This window comes from Caretta caretta, chromosome 2 (assembly GCF_965140235.1).
Source record: "Caretta caretta isolate rCarCar2 chromosome 2, rCarCar1.hap1, whole genome shotgun sequence".
In the NCBI taxonomy this organism is placed as follows: domain Eukaryota; kingdom Metazoa; phylum Chordata; order Testudines; family Cheloniidae; genus Caretta; species Caretta caretta.
The window spans coordinates 200,615,529-200,640,959 of record NC_134207.1 but is presented as its reverse complement, the minus strand read 5'-3'; the positions used below and the strand labels follow the sequence as shown (position 1 = coordinate 200,640,959).

At 43.4% G+C, this 25,431-nt stretch overlaps 1 protein-coding gene across 2 annotated transcripts in view; it reads left to right on the top strand.

Annotated features, from left to right (window-relative positions):
* The first annotated feature begins 21,398 nt into the window (after positions 1–21,398).
* LOC125631626 (ubiquitin-conjugating enzyme E2 E2) overlaps positions 21,399–25,431 on the top strand; it is a 334,645-nt gene continuing 330,612 nt past the window's right edge. For both annotated transcript variants that reach the window (XM_048838591.2, XM_048838590.2), the window contains exon 1: positions 21,399–21,555. The gene's annotated coding sequence lies outside the window, so the exon portion shown is untranslated. The remainder of the gene's footprint in view (positions 21,556–25,431) is intronic.

Sequence of the window (25,431 nt, the reverse complement as noted above, 5' to 3'; positions counted from 1 at the left end):
CATCAATCAACTCCTCCCCCTCCCTTCCTGCACCTCCCGCCCACCATGGAACAGCTAATCCACTGTGTGTAGGAGGTGCTGGGAAGGAGGGGGAGGAGCAGCGGCAGGGTGCACTCAGGGGAGTGGACAGAAAGAGGGGGGTAAGGGTGGGGCCTTGGGGGAAGGAGTGGAGTGGGAATGGGGGCAGGTCCTGGGGCTGAGCAGGAGTTGACCACCCCTGGGGAAAATTGGAAACTGGCATCCATGGTGGGGACTGTTCCAGTAGGCATACTCAGAGACCACCTCATAGAACACAAACTGAATTGAATCCCACACAAAATGCAGCTGGAAGAGAATTTAAAACAAAGTCTTGGGGCAGCTGCTGGCTGGGGAAGTGCTGCTGGAAGAAAGGGGAGATATCACTGGACAACTAGAATGAGCGCAGAGCCTCTATGAAGATGGCTCCATGCTTCTTGCTATTAGGGGCTGGACCTAAGGCCTTCTATAGGGCAAGTAAACCTTGGTCCCTCAACAGAGCAGTTTGGGGGCAGGGGCTACTCTGTGCTCCAAGTCTCATGGAGATTTCGAACCTTGTAGCTCTCTCCTGCGGGTTTCAGAAGGCAATCAATCCCATTATTATTTTATTGGCATAGGGGAGCTCTTTTCTAGTACATGGTGATAGAGTAATAATCTACAATGTACAGTCTTATCACCATTTATAAGTGAATCATATAAAACTCCTCCATTATCGTACACCATAAAAAAAGATTAAGCCACATGTACATTTTAAAAGGTAATTATTATATTAAAGAAATGAAACTGAATTCTGAAGGACTGCAGAATTCATATATAACACCAGCGGCTGCACCAATTTATTCTTTCTATTAAAACAGTTTTTATGATTCCAGACTTGTATTTTTGTTAGAAAATAAAAGTTTAAAGCCAAGCACGGCTGCTGAAAAGTGCTAATAAAACCTGCAGCTGCCTAGTAGGGCCAAAGAAGCTGGAGAGGTGGCAGATAGCAGCAGAAAAGGGCAGGGAAGATATGGAAAGCAGTAACAGGAGAGGCAAAGATTTATAAATGGGTTCTTTGTGACCATGTGCTACAATCTGTATTTGTATCTGTGCAAAATTGTGATCAACCGACTGCAGTTCAGAAGAGGCTAACACATCATGATGACACCAGTATTGGGCACCAGAATCCTTGGATTGAATTACAGCTGTAATGCGTACAGTAGGCTGTACATAATTTGGTTATATATAAATCAAATGTGTATTTGGGAACTATAATTTATGCGATTAGGCCAAAGATGTATGTGCGTAACCTGTTATTAACCTTCTGAAAACAGTAGTTTCTTCTGAACACGAATCAATGTAGTATTTTTTTTTAAAATTAAGTTATGTAACAAAATATGTCCTTTATATGAAAGTAAAACAAGCTGACGTTTGCTTTCCTTTGTAAGCCAGATGTTTTAATTGTTAGATAAGCTCCTAATAGTTTGCTCTTTTTTGAAAGGAAAATAAACATATATGAATAACTTCTCCTTCCCCATGGTTTTCAGAGAAGCTACTTTTCTTGAAGATTAGGAGTCTTTTGGATTCAAGTCCCAGCACCTCCTATATCTTCAAACTATGGTTTGAATTAGTTCTCTTTTCTAACAAAAAACTCCTGCTGTTCTTGACAATCTCTTAATTACTTTTCAAGCTTCCCCTGTTTTGCAAAACTCTGTGAAAATGTAACGGTGATGCTAATAAAAGGAATGGATTTTTTTTTTCATTTGGACAGAAAACTACAAAATACAGAGGTGCGCATGAGATACATTGGAAGATAACATAATTACAGATATGCAAACAATACTATAGAAGAGCCTTGTGTTAAGAAAATGTAGTTGGGGGAATTATTATACAACGGAGTAAAGGCGAAAGCACAGTGTGGATTTCAATCAGGATTCAATCGTGGGAAGTATTAGGAGGCAAAATTTGACTAATATATGTGTTCAAAATTCCATATCAAGATAACTCCATAATGCTGAAACTTCATCCTCTCAGAGGTCTAAGTAGAAATAACCTGTTTCCCCCAAGCTTCACAAAAACATAATTCTTAGATTAAAAAATACCCAACCTGTTTGTTCTACTACAACTGATACATGTGTTTTGGAGGCAGCCAGCAGCTTCCAATCTGTTATCAGACATAAAGATTCTACACACATAGGCAGAGTTGCTTCAATATGAGCTGCTGTCTTTTTGAGAGCAAATACAGACTTCAAGGCCTGCTCAGCCAAAATTATACAGCACAAGACCAAAAGGAAAAAACAGCAGAGAGCTGCAAACGATTAGTGAGTGCTCATGTAAATTATTTCTCTGTCTTCCTCAGACCACAATTCTTTATCCTGCAGCTAATCCTCTCTGTACCCCATACCCAGAGGGGAAAAAGCCTGTGAATCCCCAAACTAGGGCTGATGCTAACCTACGCTCTACAGCCCCATTATGGAGAGATGGATGGGTTTGGAGTAGTTGCGTTGCCTTGTCCCATTAACTGGGGTCAGCAGTGCAGACCCATAGAGCAGGTGTGATTGGCACAACTTTTACAAACCATCTGGCCCGGCCTGATAGTCTTGTTTTGAAATCAAAGTTTTCCTTCTCCTCCGGGAGCTGTCTGCGGTGACTGATGAACCCCACTTTTCTGAGAAAGGCACAGAGAAGTGAAGTGACTTACCCAAGGCGACCCAGCAGGTCCATAACCGAGCTAGGAATGGAACCCAGGTTCCTCAAGTCATAGTCCTGCACCCTCTCTACAGTACCACGCTGCCTCCGGGATAGTTGATGAGAGTGTTTTAAGCTAACAGATAGGTAGATTTGGAAACTCTCCCCCAGGATCACTAGTGCGGGACAGTTGAAGGATGCTACTACCCTAATTTCCCAAGTTGGGGGGAACCCTGAGCCCTATGACTTTTGTGTGGGTTCCATCCTCACCCACTACGTCCATTTCAGCTGCCATTTGAAACTCAGCAGGTAGGGATTTAGAATTTCTTTTTTTGGTGACCACTCACTCTCTGCAGTAAGCATTTGGGGATACTGTGAGACTTACATTATCCTGTAGTGGAAATCAGAGAGAAGGCAACTGAGATGTGCTAAAAATTATGCCAAAAAATGTCAGAAATTGCATTGCATTCATACCCCCGATCCTCATGGTTATCCACTATCACTTATGCTAGTGCAAATCCAGAGCAACTTCACTGAATTCAATGGAAGTACTCTAGATTTACCCAGGTTTAACTGCAAACAGAGTTTGTCCTACTGGGTATGGCTCAAGGACCCATTGTACAGAGCCCTTACTTTGAGAGAGACGGCATAGCCCTGATCTGTTGCATAAGGGCCTTATCAGGTGCAAGGGACCAGGGTATTTGAATGTTTATAAGGAGAACCTCTCTGAAGCCCTTGTTCTACAATCAGACATTTGCCAGCTGCCGTTGGTGCTGACATGGAGACCTCAAAGTGCATGGGCTGCAGGTACTGCTGCCTGGAAGACCAGAACTGTAGTTTGCTATGTTTCCCTCTGGCAAATTAGGCAGCTTTTCAGAGGTATTATACCAAATTAAACTGTCTTCCTCGACATCTCGCATCTTTCTGCCCTTCTTCTCTGGTTATATTAGTCTTGTGCAAATGGGACCACTGTGGTGAGGCGCTATTGTATCATACCACTTCCTCCTGGCACATGGCTTTTTTAGAAATTCGTTGCATTAACTGATTTGTGCCTCTGCTCTCCATTGCTCAGCACACGAGCCAAGGCAGTGTGCAGCCCGCTGTTATGGTTGTTTAGTTCTGAAGGTGAAGTGGAAAACGAGTCAACATCAGTGTTTTGTTAACATTAAGTCTATGTGCTAAAGGGAACTTGCCAAAAGAATCATAGAGTATCAGGGTTGGAAGGGATCTCAGGAGGTCATCTAGTCCAACCCCCTGCTCAAAGCAGGACCAACCCCCAACTAAATCATCCGAGAAAGAATACAACAAAGGCTGGTTGCTGTGCTGACAGTTTGTTCTCAGTAGACTGATTTGCTGACAACACCAGCACTGGCAGATCTGAATGTTCCTCTTTTGGTTCCTTTGCTGCAATTTAGATTGCACAGTTGCAGTTCGTTTCACTGCTCTGACCAATGGGGGCGGGGGGTGTGTGTGAATTCTTTTACATGTTTTTTTCTGGAAATTGAAACTAAATTAGAATTGGTGCTCTGCCAAGAATGGAGAAGCTTCTACCATCATGAATGTACATTTCGAGCCAAATCCTCAAGTCCTCCCTGTGGACGATAAGTGTTTGCCCAAGTGTTGAGCTAATAGCAAGCAAGGACCTCAGATTTGGCCCAATGAGTGTTAAAACTATTACTTTAACTTTCTTCCCTCCCAAAATGTGTAAGTGAATATAGTCCTTACAAAAGAAAACAATAGCACTGGCCTGAAGGGGCATAGTGCAGTTTTCCCTGTACTGCTGTGATGATATCAGCCTACCTGACTAGAGATTTCTAGTATGTGAAACTGTGCAATGATTTTCTATTGTACACAAACAGGGAGTAGGATGATCCGCCAAAATATTTTAACTCCTGTTTTATTTCATCTGTAAAAATTAAGTCTAAAGAAAGGAATTTTGATCTAAACAATGTAGTGCCCAAATACCACAGTGATTAGTACCAGATTAGATTAGTTAAAAAATGTGTTGTTCTCTTTGCTGCTTCTTTTTCAGTTCTAATGTAAAAAATGTGTATCTACACAGATGGACCAAATAGTGGAAGCATGTATTTGTGCTATTTGTTAACGTTTGAGTGCTTGCACATTTCCAGCCAGAATCTGCCCACTTTGCACTGCCTGAATAGTGAAAATGGACAGGGTGGTCTGGAGAATTTAATTGAAACTTTTGTGATTTATTTCCAGACAATTCACAATCCGAAAAATTCACTGAGGAAAGGATTAATTATAAATTATTGAGCAAACTCTGTCTCACAAAATGTTGTCAGCATTGCATGGATATTCAATCTCATGAGTCCTGCTGACATTGGCAGGAAATGTATGTCTTAAGCCCCTGCTCACTGTTGTGAAAAAGTAGAGTTTGAAGTGGACTCAGTTTATAGAACAGGTCATTATTAGAGAAAATGCTTTTCCATATCAGCATTGTTTTTAAAAATATTGAGACAGGTGAGGGAGAAGGGTCTGTGGAAAAAAAAGTCTTCTGCTATCATTTTTATTTTGAAAGCCTGGTTGTTTAAATGCTCTTCTTACTGTGTAGTAAAATTTGCTTCCAATTCATAGCCTGATTAACATGTGCAGTTCCAAATTCTATTTTCTGTTATCATTTTGCTGTGGAATACACTAGATAAAAATACAGACTAGTCTCGAATATAATTTTTTTAATCAGATTGTACAGTAACATGGTTTAATCCTGTCCACTCAGGCCAGGCCAAACTGGGCAGCAAATGAGTTTAGCAATGGTTATTAAATTCATTGGTTTGCATAATGAGGATCAGAAGTACTTGGAAGTTCCTGCATCCCTGCCACATGCCCTCTCAGCTCCTCCCTTCTCCCAGCCCCTATTTCTGGCCACTTCATTCCAAAAATAGTCAAGCGATAGACTAGTTTGCAGGTATTTTTACTGTAATTTGGGGGGAAGGGGGGAATCTTCTTCAGAGACCTAGGTTGAAAAAGGAAATCAAAGCTATGGCTTAGCCTACATGAAAGATTAAATATTAATAGCTAAAAGTTCACTGAAGCTGAATGCTGTTTACAGAGCAGGACCCTGCCTGAGTAGATGCCAAAGAGATTGTGCTGTTTTCTACAACAAGGATCAAATTCCATTCTCATTTACGCTAGTGTGAATATGATTGTTAAATTCATCTGTATTTACACTGGTTTAATCAAGGGTCAGATTCTGCTACCCTTACTGACAGTAAATCATTAAGAAGCACTTTATTGTACTAGTGGCCATCTTACACCACTGTTACTAAGGGTATGTTTACACTCCAACTGGAGGTGTGATTGTAGCATGTGTAGACATACCCCCAAGCTAGCTTTGATCTAGCTAATTCTGCTACCTATAACTGTGAAGCCATGCTAGCACGGGTTGTACAGACCTGCCCTCGGTACTTACTCAGGCAGCTAACCCACACTGAAGTCTGTGCCGCTGTGACTTCACTTCTGTTGGTACCCAAGCTAGCTAGAGCACACGTAGCTCAGGTATGTCCACACGTGCAGCAATCACATCACTGATTGCAGTGTAGACATGTCCTGAAAGTGGCATAAAGTGGCCCTGAGAGATTATAGAATCATAGGACTGGAAGGGACCTCAAGAGGTCATCTAGTCCAGTCCCCTACACTCATGGCAGGACTAAGTACTATCTAGACCAGAATTTCTCAAATGCGGCCACCATGGCCACATGCAGCCACTAGGGACTTTTCCTGCAGCCACAGCCTCCTAGGTGACGATGGGGGCGGCGGGGGAGTAACCCTCCCCCAGGGCCACCAGCAGGGGCTGGTCTCTGTCCCCTTCTGGAGCCACAAACACTGTAGGAGCAGGCAGCTAGCGTGAGTTCCCCACCTTCCTGGGGACGGTGGGGCTCGGGCTTCAGGCTTAAGCCCTGGGATGGTGGGCAACAGGCTCTGGCTGTGCGGCAGCAAGCTCCATCCCCCAGCCACAGGGCTCTGAGCTCTGGGCTCACCCCCCGCACATCGCCCCTGGCCCTCGCTGCCTCCTCTAGTCCCCAATGGTGCACCAGGGCCCCAGGCTCTTGCTCTGGGCTCACCTCCCCCATCTCCCCTGACTCCCACTGCCTCCCATCTATCCCCTATTGCCCCTTGGCCCCCTACACACCTCCCCATCCAGCGCTTAATTTGTCCCCCAGCTTGCTGGGGCTGAGTAAGTCTGCTATGAAAAGTGATATTGTTAGTATCACTTTTCACAGTCTCCCAGCTAGCTAGCAAGTCTGCTCTGAAAAGTGATATTAACAAATGTACAAAATGTCACTTTTCACAGCAGACTTACTAGCTAGCAAGTCTAAAAAAAAAAGGTAACCAAAAAAAAAAAAAAAGCAAAACATGGAAAGCATCTTATTTGTGTTTCTATTCTGTTTAGGTCCAGTAATGAACAGACAACTGTACATTATTTTTAATGATTGAGTCTGCAAAAAACCCCTACATAAATAAATTACAATGATTTGGACATGTATATGTGCATATTTATTTGTTTTTCCTGAAGTTAATTAAGTATTTTAGGAAAAATTGTCACAGCGGCCATCAGCAAGACCCCTGATCAAAACCACTGATCTACACCATCCCTGACAGGTGTTTGTCCAACCTGCTATTAAAAATCTCCAATGATGGAGATTCCACAACCTCCCTAGGCAATTTATTAGTGCTTAAACCACCCTGACAGGAAATTTTTCTTAATGTCCAACCTAAACCTCCCTTGCTGCAATGTAAGCCCATTGCTTCTTGTCCTAGCATCAGATGTTAAAAAGAACAATTCTTCTCCCTCCTCCTTGTAACAACCTTTTCTGTACTTCAAAACTGTTATCATGTCCCCTCTCAGTCTTCTCTTCTCCAGACTAAACAAACCCAGTTTTTTCAATCTTCCCTCATAGGTCACGTTTTCTAGACCTTTAATCATTTTTGTTGTTCTTCTCTGTACTTTCTCCAATCTGTCCACATCTTTCCTGAAATGTGGTGCCCAGAACTGGACACAATACTCCAGATGATGCCTAATCAGTGCGGAAGAATTACTTCTCGTGTCTTGATAACAACACTCCTACTAATACATCCCAGAGTCATGTTAGCTTTTTTTGCAACTGCGTTACACTGTTGACTCATATTTAGCTTGTGGTCCACTACAATCCTCAGATCTCTCTCCACAGTACTCCTTCCTTGGCAGTCATTTCCCATTTTGGATGTGTGCACCTGATTGTTCCTTCCTAAGTGGAGTACTTTGCATTTGTCCTTATTGAATTTCATCCTGTTTACTTCCGACTATTTTCCAGTTTGTCCAGATCATTTTGAATTTTAATCCTATCTTCCAAAGCACTTGCAACCCTTCCCAGTTTGGTATCATCCACAAACTTTGTAAGTGTACTCTCTATGTCATTATCTAAATCATTGATGAAGATATTGAACAGAACCGGACCCAGAACTGATCCCTTTGGGACCCCACTCATTATTCCCTTCCAGCATTACTGTGAACCACTGATAACTACTCTCTGGGAACAATTTTCCAAAAAGTTATGCACCCACCTTATAGTAACTCCATCTAGGTTGCATTTCCCTAGTTTGTTTATGAGAAGGTCATGCAAAACAGTATCAAAAGATTTATGTTAATGTCCTATAGTAAAAGGTCATGAAATACTCTTTTGCATCCCGCAGTTAAGATTGATCCTGTTTAATCTTATTTTGCTGCTTAAATCATATTGTGACAGAAGAGCATTGAATATAAAGCGATTTAGATACTTCCTGGTGACCACCATCAGGGAAAATGATGGAATCATTGGTCTGAGGCAAGGCTGTGCAAGCATGCAGTCTGTGAGAATTGCCTGCAGTGGATAAAGCAGCATCCTCTCAGTTGCTGTGCTGTGCATCATTCTTCAAAGTATTCCCTAAGGATGAGCATGCTACCCATCTGAAACAAGTGTGGGTAAAGCTTATTACGATATCACATTACCACTACTGAGCTGTTTCAGCTTAAAATCAGCATTGGGCCCTTTGTTTGTATATCTTGTTTCTCAACGTAATGTTAAATTTTTAAGAAAGAGAAGGAATGCTCCATGAAAATGTGTTAAGGAAGACATGATAGATCATGTGGTGAATATATATTTAGGGCTAGGTTACACAATTGGAATAAAGATTCTGGAAATATATATAGTATTTATAGTTTGACTGGAGAGAGAGCTTTTGTTCTGCATCTGAATCCACCCTTAGAAATTACATTATTAAGTTACAGAGGGAATTTTTTCCCCCAGTTTATAAGAATACAGGTCACAAACTGGCTTCCTGTTCACTAAGGCCCTGATTCAGAAAAGCATTCCAATTCAGTGCTTAAGTGCTGCCCTGAACTGGAGTGTAAGAGCTAAAGTGTGGAATTACAATCTGCCCTGCAGAATGTAGATGTATTGCCCCAGAAGCAGCACAAGGAAAGGATCATGCTTCAGAGAGGCACAGTTCTTTCTCTTTTTCTTTGCTCATACACTGCTGATCAGACCCATGCTGGCTGGTGCACTGGAGACAGAGTCAAGACTCCCCACTCACTTATTTGAGGGGTGCAGAGCCTAAGAAGGTAATTCAGGGGCATTGGGGGAATGGGACTTACTTCTCCTTTGGCTCCATGTGGCCACATTTTGGTCCTAATATATGGAATGGTTTCTGTCAGGCTATGAGACTGAGCCCTAGGCATAGAACCCCAATATTTCATTACAGTGTTACTTACATTAGACATGAACTGCCATACTGGTATTAGACATCCAACCTTTCGACACTGCTTGTGCTATCAATATCTTTGGTGACTTCCAGCACTAGAATCTAAATTGTTTCACCTCTGAAGGTTGTCATTGGTGGTACTTCTAATGCTGGATATTAGCAATGCTGCTAAGGTCTCATGCAGGAGTTCTCAAACATTTTCATGGTGTGGGTCACATGTTAACAGAGCTATTGACTCATGGAGAACTTCTTGTCTCGTTCACAACTACATGGGCCTGCTCCTTCATGATTTCATAACATCTGTGGCCACTCCAGCGACTGGTTATGTTAAAAATACTATCAGAAAAGTATTTGATGTATTTTAGCTGTCTTTTAATGCAATTTAGCAGCTGGAAACAAGGAAGAGATCAGCATTATGTAATCAGCCAAATCTCCACAGACTACCAGCAAATTGTCCACGAGCCACAGTTTGAGAAGCACTGGTCTAAGGCAATTCTTATTACTTATTATTTGTATTATTGTAAAAGCTCCAGTCATGGACCATGACCCCATTTTGCTAGGCTTTGTACAAGCACAGAACAAAAAGTCCCTACCCCAAAGATCTTACAATTTAAGTTTACCACACCTGCGAGGGGTAAGTAACCAAGGAGTTGGATTAGGAGGTGGAAAAATAATCAAGAGAAAGAGAGATGCCAAGAGAGTGACTGGCAAAGGGAAGGGAAACAGCGAAGGAGGCAAGTGGGAAAAGGTTGAAGGAGGAAGACAGGCAGGAAACCAATGAAGGGCTGAGGGGGATCATTGCTGTGGAGAAAGAATGGCAAAGAATGAGTATGAAGGTAAGAGGGAAGTATGAAGGTGAAGGTGAAGGAAAGGGGAGAAGAGATAAAAGGGTGCAAAAATGTGCCAGAAGCCAATGGGAAGATAAGTCAAACAAGACAAGGCCCCCAGATGTTCCTGTTATTCATCACATCCTGTTTCTCCCCACACAACTCTCCTTCACTTTTCTTAGCATGTTTAGTTTTATTTTTTTAAAGTTGAAAACGCTCAAATCTATCTGTTTTCTCGAGTTAGTGAGCAAAAAGAGAACTTCATTCCAGATGCCAAAAGCCATTTATTACTAAATAAATAAATGAGATCCTAAACTGACAGACAAGTCAAATTTATAACACATCATCTGTTTTGTGAAAGCGATAAAACAGATTCTGCATACATCATCATAACCTGTCTCATTCTGCCTAGACTCCCAAGTTTTTAGGGCCAAATTGTGGCTGCCCCTTACACAGGGCTGCAGAGTACAGGTTGCAAGGAATCTCGCTGTCACTCCCAATGCCTATTTAGCAGCCAGACACAATTGCAGGGCCTGTGTTCAGAGGTGCTCAGGGACTGCCCTGTCCAGACACTTCTAGGAGGTGCAAAATGTCGCAAAAGGATCAGGTGAGGATACAGGGCTATGGCTCCACCACTGGGATCACTGTGGGGGAGAAGGCGTCTACAGTTTGGTGCAGCCTGCACGACTCTTTTGTGCACAACGAAGGGACTGGAAGCATAAAAGGGGAGACTTTGCTCATGCACAGTCCCTCCCGATCTGCCCCAGGAGTGGTGAGGCTCTTGAATAATGAATAACCATTTGGTGTTTAGCCCACTCACTTAGGATTTCTGAGTTCCCATAACATTTCTCAAAGTGTATGCTCTGTTGTTACTGAAAATGCAAACTGCCACCTGAGATCTCAGATATTTATTTCCCCCTATTCTTCGAGTGAAAAGTGTAGCAAAATTCAGCTTTGTAACTGCGCTCTGGAAAATGAAAGTAAACCAGTGCTCTTGTAGTGTTCACTTTCATTTTCAAGAATTATAATAATTATACTTTACACCTTGATCTGAGGCTCTCAAAGTGCTTTACACACATCAGTTAATTAATTCCGCTTTTCATAGGAACTGGGTATTATTATCTCTGCTTTGCAAAAGAGAAACTGAGGAAGATAGCAATTAAGTGACTCGTCTGAGGTCAGACAGTCCATCTGCCTAGGTCTCCACCCCCCATGCTTAACGGAAAAGACCATTCTTCCTCCACAATGTTCACCGCGCAACCTGAAACCACATGAAAGTAACCTTGTTTAGGGTTTCAATACAAACTCAAGACTCAGTGCAGCTTTGCCAACAGGCTTGTTGTGACATTTGTGAACTTTTAGAGTAAATCTAGACCCAGGATTGAGCAAACCTGGCCAGATATATGGCTTGGTAACCAACCATGTAAAATATATGAAAATGGATTATATTTTGACTGAGTTTGGTTTGACTTTTGACATTTAAACCCAAAGGCGTACTTGAGGGTGTAAAATCTTACGAATCAACAACAGCCTTGCATAGCCCACACAGTTTTGCACAGTTCTCTATTTTTGCTATAAAATGTAATGGTGCTTTGGGGCAGAAACAAAGAAAACCTGAACTCTCATGTCAGAACTATGGGGTTTCAAATGAAACATACAATTTAAGGTGCATATTCCCCAGAGTGTATTCAGGCCTGTTTTATTAAAATACATAAATGGCAAATAATTTATAGCTTCTATAAAAGATTTTACAGTGGCAATTAGGACCTGATCCAAAGCCCATTAATGTCAATGGGAATAGTTCCATTGATTTAAATGGGCTTTGGATCAGGACCTACTAGGAATGTACACCATTCTTTGGGTCCTTGCACTATACAGAGAGGAGGGAGAAAATATGTGGTTGGTCCACATGTGTCTATCTCACCTTATGGGCTCCAACCAATGTATTTTTAATTGCCAGCAATGACCAGTCCATTATATTTAAATTGCCAGCCAATTTCTGGTTCATCGTTTTCCTGAACTCTGTTTGCAGATGTACAGGCAGCTGGGATACTCACAGCTTCTCTGTCTTTTCACCTCATGGGAGATGAAATGTAGCAAACCATCTAGCTGGTCTCCACTGCACTAAGGAATTCTAGGCAAGTAAAGCAGTGCACCCAAAGCTGAAGACTCACAGGTGTGCAAAGCTACCTTTGAAATTCTTCTAAAAACAAATGATATCTTCTATTGTCTCAAAGGAATAATAAACTGTGGCTGGCTGATTGCAGAATATAATAATCACCCATCTGAATTAGTAGACATTCCTAGGAGTGACGGTCTTCTGCTTTTCCAGACAGGATTTGTAAAGATAACATTACTCAATATCTAAAGAACATGGCTCTACAGTGCATTACTATATGACAGCTATATTAACTGAAGTTAGAAATTGTTAGATTCAGAGTTACTCTGTCAGTGTATTTAGTCACAATAACACTCTTATTCAAAAATAAATGGTTATTGAAAGCCATTTCCACTAATACAATACTTCAGGAACTTTTAAGGAAAAGAAATCTTCACAGTAAGTGGCACTTCATTTGTAATATCAGGCATCTTAATCTCATTTGGGTTGATCTGGATACTTGGATGTCTTAGATACTGTATTAGTATTCAGTTTTACAGCATATTTGAATCTCTGCTACTTTCATTATTCTGACATTTATTTTACTGTTTTGACCTTGTAACTAAAATCTAGAAGTCAGAGGACCCCCCCGCACACACACCCCATGAAATCTGAGTGGGCACTAAACATTCCATCAGGATTGTGTTCCAAAAGCTCTTCATAAAATGGAAAATCAAAATAAATTTAAAAGAGAAAGGAAAAACAGTGCGCCGGATTCTCTACTACCTTCCATTTGTGCAATGTAAATGTAAAATGTATTAGTGTTTTACAGCCACTTTGCACAGATAGAAATGGCTATATAAGATGCAAATGTAGAAGAGAACCAGGTCCAGCTAGTGTAAACCATTGCAATAAGTATAGCTAGATGGGCCTAAACTTAGTTATAGGGATGAGCACAATTTTAAAATCTGCTCTCATCTGTTGTCTTTCACCAAACTCTCTCTCTCAGAATCACAGGTGCAGCCAAGTATCACAAAGATATGAATGTGGATCAAGTTCATATTTTTTAATATGAAAAACAGGCTTTTTTCTTCTTCCAGATCCCACCCAATACTTCCTTGTAGCCCGTTTAAATATTATGACCTCTTTTCAAACCAAGTACCCATAGACCACAAGAAGTATGCTCCATCCTTTTTCTTATAGGTTAATATTCAAATGTCCAGTCTTAAACTAGCATTTGAGCATTGCATCATAACTGGCCAAGCTTTAGAGTAGTAGATCTGGTCTGAGTTCAGTTTCGATGACATAGGTCCTACTGATGGCCATGGGTCAATTTCTGGTGCTCAAGAGATACCACTAAATTGTGCCCTTTGAGGGCAACTGTGTGAAAAAGAAAAAAATGTATTTTTATTTGTAAAGAGAAAATGTGTTTCCCTGAGCCACAAGTTGCAATTTTTAAATTGAAATATTTTAATCAACCCCATCACTATGGGGAGGTAGTAGAAAGCACTGCCTCCCACAAGTCCTGGAACTAGGGGTACCGGGAGTGCTGTCGCACCGACTGGCTTGAAATGGATTCCATTATATATATACAGAGTTTACAGTTTGCTTCAATGGCTCTGGGTAACCCCACTATACAAATTGTTCTAGCACAGGGGTGGGCAAGCTACAGCCCGTGAGCCGGATCCAGCCCATCAGCTGTTTTAAGCCAGCCCTCGAGCTCCTGCTGGGGAGCGGGCTCTGGGGCTTGCCCTGCTCCAGCGCTTCGGCACTCTAAGCGGGGAGCAGGGTTGGGGGCACTCCACGCAGCTGGCGAAAGCAAGCCGCATGGCCCGCCTCTGGCACTCCAGCCTGGGAGCAGGGTCGGGGGCCTCTCCACGCGGCTCCCGGAAGCTGCGGCATGGCCCACCTCTGGCTTCTACGCTCTCCAATGGCCCCGCTCCAGTGGCCCCCTCCAGCACTCCAATGGGAGCTGCAGGGGTGGTGTCTGCAGATTGGGCAGCGTGCAGAGCCGCCTGGCTGCACCTCCGCATAGTAGCCAGAAGGGGGATATGCTGCTGCTTCTGGGAGCCGCTTGAGGTAAGCGTGGCCCAGAGCCTGCACCCCTGAGCCTCTCCCCATGCCCCAACCCCCTGCCTCAGCCCTGATCCTGTTATGCAGATAAAACTACACAGGATCATTTCAGGGGACAAGACAAGATGTCACGTTTATTGTAACACAATTTGATTTATGACCAATAACTAATATCTAATATGTATGTATACACACACACACACACACCCCCAAATGTTCTGCAGCTGCTGTTTAGTTACCAGTCCTGAATGTAACTTGAGTTCGTGGCCTGGGTTCGTAGCTTGTGGCAGCTAACTGACCAGGAAAGCTGGGCACAAGGAAGAGCTGGGTCTCTGTTGGGCATGCACCAATGCCCTTCCATGTTGGCAGCAGAATGTTACCCACCAAAGTCTTCCATCTCATCCATCCTTTTTGTAGGCTTTAGTTTGAATCCAGAGTCTATAGGTCTTGCTGTGTCAAGCTGCCTCTGGGTTCGGTGTGATTGATCACCCGTCAATTGCAGGCATGACTTTCAGCCTGGGAGCTGGCTTTGATGTTTCTTCAATTGTACTTTTGTTCTTTTCTTTTTAGGGTTGACTCTTCTTGCTTTGTCAGGGCTGTTGTCTGCATCTTCAGCGGTTGATGTTTACACTTTATTTCATCAGGACAGGCTGAGGCTGGAGCTTGATTCCATCATCCATACATATCTCAGTCACACATCTAAACTACACTAATAAGATTACATCAGAGTTTTGCAAAATGAATGTTCCAGCAGGATTTACAAAATGGAGTGAGCATTTTAAAATGGAGTTTGGGACAAGTTAAAACTGAGTTTGAGTTACAATATGGACAAGTGTAAGGAATGGCAAACAGTGAGCAGAAGTTACAATGTTGAAACAGTGCAAGTTTCAGTGATTTAAGCAGCAATTGGATTGAAAGTGAAACTCAATTAGCCAGTTATTAGGGTAACCAGTTTTATGAATGAGTGTTGTTGTTTCATTCATAAAACTTTGCGTATGAAGTTATATTATAAAGTGAACAATTAAAAACAATTTCATTGATCAGTTCTACAATCCCCCTCTCGCCCTCCAAACCCCTGAGTCCCAGCCCAGAGCACCCTCCTATACCCCAAATTCCTCATCCCCAACCCCACCCCGGAGCCCGCACCCCCAGCAGAGCCCTCACCCCCTCCCACACCCCAACCCCAATTTTGTGAGCATTCATGGCCCACCATACAATTTCTATTCCCAGATGTGGCCCTTGAGCCAAAAAGTTTGCCCACCCCTGTTGCCTCTCAGTTACCTCTCACCACTTACTCTGCAGGCCCAGGAACAGCTATGATGCAATTTGAGAGAGCTCTACGCGGCTGCTGTCCCTTCCCTGTTCCAACTGCTCCAATAGTTCCTATGTGGGCCAACTGCTGCATTGCAGGGAAGGAGGAGAGAAAAATTCTTGCTCCTCTCTTTCCTGCTTCCCTGATAGGCTGTGGGAACCCAAGGAAGCACGGGATAGGAGTTTGATGGGCTCTACCTGTGCTTAAGGGGACATGTAGCAAAGGACAGTAACACTCCCACCCCAGTTACCCAGGACAGACCAGGAGAGGCCAAAAGATGGAGAAACCAAGAATCAACAACCAGTTATGGTTCCCTCATTCTCTACTTGGCCCTAGGCCTGGCATCTGGTTAGAGCAGCTGGTGACTGCCCTAACTTACATAAACTGGTTATGGTCCCCAATCCTCAATAAACCAGTGGGGATAATTGGAATGTATTGAACTCCAGCCACTCCCCTTTCCCAGCCCCAGTATACCTCTGCCCACCTTCAACATCCCCATTGCACCAGGATCTGCAGGGAGAGAGTATAAGAGTTGACTATACTGTCTTGATGCCATTGGGGACTTCCCTTTCTCTAGGGGAATCCCCAGCAGAGAATTTGTGGGTAATTTCTGTTTCCTTTACACTGCCTAAACCAGCACAAAGGAAGAGGACCAGAGCATACAATCTGCTTAAAATATTGATTGTTGCCCCTGACATTTTTGAAATATTTTCAGCTCTCATGCTGGAAAGGTTGGACACTTTGATTTCTTTTGTTGTAGAAACCTTCTTCTCAACCACACATAACCTGTTTATCCCATTTCCTCCACAGGTAGAAAAACTAATAGCTCTTCTGTATTTTATCCATCTTCGATCAGAAACCCAAGCTTTGATCATGTGGTTAAAGAGGTTATGAAGCCAGTAGAAAAGAACAGGAATTTGGAAAAGGACAGAAGATACTGACTTATTTTATGTACCCTCACCTCTCAATGTTTTCTTCCACCTCAGAATTAGATAGATAATGCAAAGAATGTTTCCACATTTGCAGCCACTGCATTAGAATGGCTTTAAAAATAAAGGTTTTTGCTGTAGCAGCTAGAAGAGATTATTCTTAAAATCGTGGATTCAGTTGTTAACAGTTTCAGTCTTTAACCTATCATGATATTATCCTCTGCAATTATCTTAAGTTAGGCTTTAAACTAGCAGGTAAAAACAAGCCTCCACTCTTGACACTCAGCAGTGATTTATTTCCTACCTTGAAGAAAAAGTCAGGATTTTATTAAGAATGCAGAAGCAAGTTATTACTTCCCTCCCACTCCCATCCATCCCTAATATGTTTTATCTTTATTCTTTAGAATCCTGGATAGTAAAGCACTTGAGACCTGTGAGGATCGCTGATTCCACATTGTTATTGTTCTAGTTTTTTCTTCTGGTTCCAGCTGAATGACAGTTAGTGGAAGCTGCTTCAGAGCACAGGAGAGGAGGAGCAGCTGAAGAGTCCTGATTTTATACAGGATAGGGGAATAAAAAAGGTCTGTAGATGTTTACATGAGACTTAAGTCTATTTTCATATTTAATGGTTTGAACAAATTGGGATAAACAAGTATAATCTAATCTTCTGGGGGTTTTTGTCATGTTTCAGAACAAATAAAGAAGACAAACTACTAATAACTTGTTTCCGTGCCCATAAAATTATTTTCCTTTCAGATGGTAGGAAAAATACTTTGCTTAAAATAGTTTTCTGTCAAGGCACAAGGAAAATAACAAGCTTGTCATTGTTCAGGATTCAACCATGACTGTTTTGATTTCGAACATGATTTTTTTTAGCAATCACAATTCATGAATTCAATTGAAAATCTAATATTATTTCTGTTTTTGCTACCGCCCTAAGATTTTTCCATGCTGGTCCACTGCACTCCACTCTATGTGCTGGCAGCTGTAATGTAAAATGAATAAGAATTTTGACCTCTGAATTGCTGTGTCTCAGTGCTTCAGAGATCAGGATTCTTGTAAATTTCACTTTACAGTTGCCAGCATAGATAGCAGAGTTCAGCCAAGTAGCAATAAAAGCAACAGGGAATCATGGGGAAGAGACACAGATTTGGGGAAAGTGTGAGGAAAAACAAATTGGAAAGAGTAAGAAAAAGTAAAGTATGGGCCTGATTCTCAGTTACTCAGTTCCTACACATGATGTAGGGACAAGAGTAGGGGGTCAAAGGGACCTTTTAGTCACTTTTGCTCTCCCTTGATGAAATCCATGCTGTTCTCAACTAGGACCACAGCTGCCCCCACACACATCCAGCAGAGGTGTATCACAAATCTGAATATTAGATGCCCCCACCCAGCTGAGGAACCCAGACAAAAGGAGAGAATACCCCTCCACCAGCACCACCTGTATGCATTCCCTTATATTCAAATTGATCAGCATTTTCAATTTAATTAATAGACACACACTACAAGTTCCCAAAGTAATATACAGGAACTTGTAATGTGTGTCTATTCAAATGGGCTTTATTAGCAAATTAAGTACCACCACAAATCTCCCTGATCTTAATTTGAAAATGTTGTTCAGTATACAAGGCAGTATCTGGTTAGACTCCAGCCCCAGCTGGGCCTTCCTTCACAAGGTTCACTCAGGAGGTCTATTCCCTCTCTCAGCCAACCACCCCAAAGCTGGGCTTTTCCTCTTTTGTCACCACCCTGCAGGCTTGATACCTTGTACAGCTGTAAGGAGGTGGGGCTGATTGGGCCCACAGGCTCTCATTAACCCCTTCTTGTTCAATATAGGGTTATATATCCAATCCCACTCTCACTGACTTCAAGGGCATCAGGATTTCATGTCCTCTACTCTGTGGTTCTACAAGACCCTATTCTGCCTGTGTAGTAAATTAGACTAGCTGTAGTGTAGTACATGGGGACTGGGATTGGGCTTGATGTAGAGTCTTTACATCAACTGGGGAAGTTTCCAGCACACAGGATATTCTCAGTGAATCATCAGTGCCCACTTCAAGGCACCTTTAAACTACCAGAGCAGTGTTAAAGGGCCTCAGTATGAGAACTGAAAATGAAATGCATATCTCCATGGTTAGATTTAGGAGAGCTATCCTGGTCTATCAGAAGAAAGGCAATGTCCAGGTGATTCCTGATACCACAAGATTGGCAACCCAGGCAGTGGCCTTTTACTATGGTAACTTATTGTCATTTGAAGAGGGTGTGCATTACTTAAAAGGTTATTTATACCATCAGGCTCTGCTGATTGCTCTTTTACTGGCCCTGTAAGAATTTATCTAGGGCATATTGCTAATTGGTACTGCTCCTAGCTTATGTGAAGAGCTTCTCTCAATAGGTCCCTTAGTAGGAACAGAAAAAAACTCAACTGTTTATATACAAAATAAGAGACAAGATAGGTGAGATATAGGGTGACCATATGTCCCATTTTGGCCAGGACAATCAGTTTTTAAGCCTTGTCCCAGCTGTCCCAACTTTTTTGGCAAAAGTGGGCATTTGTCCTGTTTGCACTGCCACCTTGACCGGAAGGAAGGGCTCAGGCTAGCCCCACATGGTGTCCCATTTTCCCTTTGGGAAATATGGTCACCCTAGTGAGATAATATCTTTTATTAGACCAATTTTTGTTGGTGGAAGAGACAGAAGACAAGCTTTTGAGCTATACAGAGCTGTTCTCAGATCTGGGAAAGTTAACCAGAGTGGAAAGCTAAATATAAGGTGAAACAGGTCTTTAAGCATAGGAGTTAACATGTTGCAAGGGACCATTCAAAATGACGGTAATAAGAAGTAGCCTGTTCCAGTGCTTTTTTAAACATGGGTGGGAATTATATTTGAATTCCTTTCATTTCTAGGAGAAACTTTTAAATGAGCGTGATTAGGACATGAAAACAAATTATTTCAAAATAGTTAATCTCTCAAAGGAGAGAAAGATTGTTTATTGTGCAGTAATATACAGAAAGAATATGTAGGAAGAATGGGGAGAGCATCAAAAAACAGGTGCCAACAGCATTTCCAGTCTTTAGGTTTCTCAGCAGTGGTTCCTGAGATTTATATTTGTGATCTCCACTATTCTACATCCATCAATTAGGATAAGTACTGTAACCTGATTTACACCTAAAATAGAGATGAGCACTGAAATGTAAATGTGGAATGCTGTGAAAATTTAAAAAAAAAATTCCCCCCAAAAAGGGAAAATAAGGTCATAGAATATCAAGGTTGGAAGGGACCTCAGGAGGTCATCTAGTCCAACCCCCTGCTCAAAGCAGGACCAATCCCCAATTTTTGCCCCAGATCCCTAAATGGCCCCCTCAAGGATTGAACTCACAACCCTGGATTTAGCAGGCCAATGCTCAAACCACTGAGCTATCCCTCCAACCAAGGTGATTCATCATTAAATATTTATCTTTTGTGTTTCTTCTGTGTTAATTGAAAAGGGGTTTGTATTAATAAAAAGTTTAGTGAAATCTAGCTAAAAATTGATTACAGATGATGGGAAGCACATTACTATTCCATTCTTGTCCCTCACTTCTGAAACATACCACCAGTGTGAGGATGTAAGCATCCATCAGGGAGTTCTTTACGCTGGTCTTGCTCCCTGATTGGCATTTGGCTTCCCTCTCTGGCTATGTGTTTGAGGCAGAAACAGGAGTTGGACTGATGGAAGGAGGTGGTGGGCTGGCACTATAGAAATGTGCAGCTCTCACTGGCAGGATGAGAGAAGTGAGGAGCAGAGGAGAGGGAGAAAATCAGAGGGGACAAAGAAGCAGAAGAAAGACCGTTAATCTGCATTCCCATGTGCTTTTGCTATGGTCATCCTTCTCCCTCTCCTACTTCCTCTGTCCTACTGTCCTCCTTTGTGTGCTGCACCTCTGCTTCATCTTGTTTTCATTTACACCCTGACTTCTTTGGGCGTCTGGCCTTTTATTATGTGTTTGCAAAACAACCAGCACCATGGAGTACTGATCCTGATTGGGGCCTCTGGAACTTATTACAATATGTAATAATAGTTAAAAAAAAAAAAGCAGAAGGGGAAATTCCAAATCTCTCTCTAGGATGATGAAACTCTCCAGAGACCACCGGTCTGACCTAGGGCAGATCCTTGCCTCCTATGCCCTCCCTCACCTTGTATTTAAACCTGGAATGTACCCACCTTAGCCCTCTCAGCACCCAGCTTCCACCAGACCTAGCCCCTCCTTTCATCCATCCCGGTGGTCAGCCCAGCGATGTCCATACATAACCCCAATGCAACCACCTTAACTAAACGTAATCCCCCATGTATCTAACTCCAACTCCCCCCCCCACCTACACACACACACACACACACAGCTGGGCACCCAGCTCCCCTACACATACCCCCCCCACACACACACAGTTACCCCCCCAGGTCCCCCGCACCTAACCCCCACGACACCCAGCTCCCCCACACCTAACCCCGCCCCACGGCACCCAGCTCCCCCACCGCCCACCTCTCGCACCCGATTCACTTTTCTCACCCCAGCGCTCCCACCGGTGTTTCCCTTTAACGCGCGCTCCCGCCAGACCCCTCCACCCCCGCGCCCGCTCGCTTGTCATTTTCTCCTCCCCCTCTGAGAACGTGCGCGCGGGCCCGCTCCTCCCCCGACCCGCGAGGTCCGGGCTCATTGGCTGTCGGGTGCGCGCGCGCGGCGGGGTCGGGTGCGCGCGGCGGCAGCTTCACTTCTCTTCGGGCAGCGGCGGCGGCGGCGGCAGCAGGAGCCGAGGGGGTAGCACGTAGCCCCCACCCCTCGCCTGGCCCGAGCCGGGCCGCCCGCCGCGCCGCGCCCGTAGCCTGAGCCGGCACCAGCCCTAGCCCTGCGCCCGCAGGTAACGACTCCCCCCTCCCTATTCCCCCCCGGCACCGCCTGCCCCCATCCCCCTGCTGTCTCTGCCCCCCCGCCCTGCCTCCCCCCACGCCTCATTCCTCTAACCCCCCCCCCCCGGCACTGCCTGCTGCCCCGTCCCTCTCCCGCCGCACCCCACCCAGGGCATCGCCTGTTCCCTTGTACCCTCCTGCCCCCACACCCATCCCTTTTATCCCCAGCAATACCTGCTCCTATCACCTTACACCCCCCACATCCAGCTGCCCCCAGCACTGTCTGCCCCTCCAGCATAAAGCTCTCTCCCCCCCCCCAACCCCCTGTCCTATTCCTCTACTCTCCTGGCACTGCCTGCCACCCCCACTCCATTCCTCTACTTCTCTGGCACTGCCTGCCTCCCAACCTCCTCCTGCCCCCTGCCCAGTTCCTCTTCCTCCACCACCACCTCCTTCCTAGCCCATCTCTCTACCTCCCCAACTCCCCTGCTACCCAGCACAACTTGTCTCCCTGCTCCCTTTGGCTCCCCACCCCATCCCCTTTCTATAGTCCCATCCATCCTTATGTCCTTGCCACCTCTCCTCAGCCCATCCCTCTGCCCCATCCATCCATCCCCAGGTCCCCCAACCATAGCCGCACAGATCCATACATCCTCCCTACCCTCTCTCTGTTCTCCCACCCTTACCATATCTCCTGCCCCATTTATCTGTCCATCGCTGTGTTCCCTAGCCAACTCTGTCTATGCATCTCCATGTCCTCTGCCCCAGCTATATCCATCCCACAGTTCCCCAAACCCCTCATGTCCCCTCTATCACTGCTACCCCATCCACCTGCCCTCTGACATCCCACCACATCTCACTGCAATCGCTCCATCTACCCCCCTGTCACCCTCTTCCCCACCATGTCCCGCTGACCTAACCCCATCAATTCCCCTTTTCCACCCACTCCTCCTGCCTCTGTTCCTCTCCCGGGGTCCTAGAAATGCCTCCTCTCCAAATCTTTCTACAATAACACCTGCATCCTCTAGCAATACCTCCTTCACTATCCCCTACAATACTCCCACACACAGGCAAAGGCACTTTCTTTTGCCCCTCTTATCATCCCTATATCCCCACTTCTGTATCTTTTGCTCTCCTCTCCATTGCCCTTCTATCCCCTAGAAATACCCTTCCCTCTCCTTAATACCTTGTTCTTAAACTCCCCTTATCCTCTCTTTGCACTCATGCACAAACACATAGAGGAGTCAAATAATTTCTTCCCACATTATTCCCTTATCTCCCAGTTCTCACAATTATAACCCCTTGCCCCCAAGGAGTGGGATGGGGAGCACCCACGCCCCCTTCTAGAAATACATAAGGATGGGAATTGGCAAACAGAAGTAAGGAATTCTACCCTATGCAACAGCCCCCTCTTCAGCAGAGAGGGATCTAAACCACCCCACTGCACGATGACAGGAGTAAATTAATCCCTTAGCTCTTTTTGCCCAACCCCCCCCCATCTCTTCCTCATATGACCCCTATGCCTTCCTTACAATGTCTTCTTCTATCATCCACTGTCACCTATTTCTCACCCCTAATCCTTTTCCTTCCAGCCTCTCTTTCCGCCTTCTCCCTACCCCTTTCCTCCTCCACACAAAGTATCTGGAAAGTGCAGGATAAATGTCATTTTGAAAAGTGTCCGTTTCAGTCTACTGCTGTCTTCTAGTACTGCATAATTATTGCACATTGTGTCTCTATGACATGTGCCTCCCCCTCCCCCTCCAGGCAGCAGGAAAATAGGCAAGGGGGGTGGGTGTGCGCGCGTGTGTTTCAGTCTAGAGCTGCTGCTGCAGCAGCTTTTTATTTCTTTCTGGGTCCCTCTCTCAACCACAGACACTGGCCTGGTTGGCTAGAAATCGGACTCCTCCTGTTTTCTCTCCTGTAATGTTCTGATCTTTTCGCCCTTTATGATTTCTAATGAAGATCAAGTGAGGTGTCTGCTCCTGCTGCTGCTTTTCGTGGACCCAGCAGAAAAGTTCAATTTATCTTTGCTTATAGGAATTAAGGCAGCTTTAGAAAGACTTCATCACTGGCTCTGCTGCCCTCAGGACCTATCTGCACATTGCCAGGATCTCTTTCCCTAGTTGCTACTGTTGGTTTGTTTGTGGGTGGGGGGTGGGGAAGCATGCGATAAATGGAAGAAGTAGGTTCTCTTGAACATGTTTGACTTAAAATTTATAGAAGAGGTTTGATACAATGGTCTCCGAAGAATCATGGTGTGTTCAGGGAAATACTTTTAATCCCCCTTCTGTTCCCTCCATCCAGTTCTCTCAGCAAAAGGGCAGCAGAGGGTTTAAATTTTGAATGTGACATAATTTAGCAGTCCAGAGAATTGGACACAGTCTTTCTTTTCTCTTTGCACTGAGACGAGACTTGGGGATATTTGGCTTCAAGAAATATTTTGTGTGTGTGTTTGTGTAACTGCACTAAAATGTTTTCCCACAATGTCATTCCCCTGTTGATTTTTCCACTCTCTTATTGTTCGTTTTTCTTATTTTGGCCACATATTTGAAAGTCTGACTTCACAGACCCTTTTAAATATTCTTTTATCGAGGTTAAATTTAGCTTTCAATCCTTAAATAAAATATAACTTGATTTTTATTTAAATGAAATAAAAGGGAGAGTAAAGAAAATATTTGCCTCTGAGAGTGAAATAAGAAAATAGCCAGACATCAAATGACAGATTTAAACATTTTCGTGTTGTAAAAGCTGGCATTACTTGTTACAATAATTATACATTATGGGCTACTGTTTCTGCATATATCTGTTGGGTAGTAACCTGAACTCATGAAGTGAGTGCAGTAGTTCTTGGATAATAGTAATATTTATAGCAGAATCTTCCACAGCAGACCTTCTGTGGACATAAGCTTCATTAAAAGATGTTGCTGATTTCCCCCTTCCTCCCCCCAACAGTTTAAAGTATACATATGTTGTGTGGATAATCCTCTCATTCTAAAATTAAATGTTAATGGAAGATCAATATCCAAACTTGCAGAGCAAATAAAGAATATCTCAAGTGTTTTAAGGCAATATAAGATTGTTTTACCTCGGAATAGAAACAGAAAATATAACTATATGTAGCTGCAAAGTTAAAATGTGCATTTAATAGTTGTATGCAGTGTAGTTGTAGCAATATTGGTCCCAGGATATTGGCGAGACAAGGTGGGTGAGCTAATTTCTTTTAGCTTGTTTCTCACCAGCAGAAGTTGGTCCAATAAAAGAGATCACTTTGCCCACCTTGTCTCATTTAATAATTGTAACTCAATCTTGAAACTATCAGTGTATATATAGTAGCTTGTGTTTATTAACTTAAAGCTTTATTTTTCTCCCTTAAGATTTGACAGCTGGGATGTAGATACCTAAAGATTAATCTGTGTAAAATGTGAAATATGGAAAAGACAATGTTATGTCTCTGTTGTGGGAAAAATTTAAGAAATAAAAGAATTGTTTACTGTTAACTATAGAAGTCAAATAATGCATCATTTTCCATTCTTAAATGCACTAACTCTGTACAATATAATCATTTTCATAATAATAAAAAAAAGAGCTCATACTGATTAAGACTAATCTATTCTAGCTGCCATCATCATCAACTGTGGTTCTCTTTAAGAACTCTGAACCCCACCCCTCCAAACATCACTGTTTTGATAAACAGTCATATAAATTAAGCAAAGGGACTTAATTCATATGAAAGTGATTAGGATTTATTCACATGAATAATCATTTGCAGTATTGGGCCCCCATTGGAGGCCATTATTTAAGCAAAGTATATAATATTTTTGATAAATTTAAGATTTTGGTAATGCTCCTAACTGCAGAAAACTTTTCTTTTCAGTAGGCAACTATCA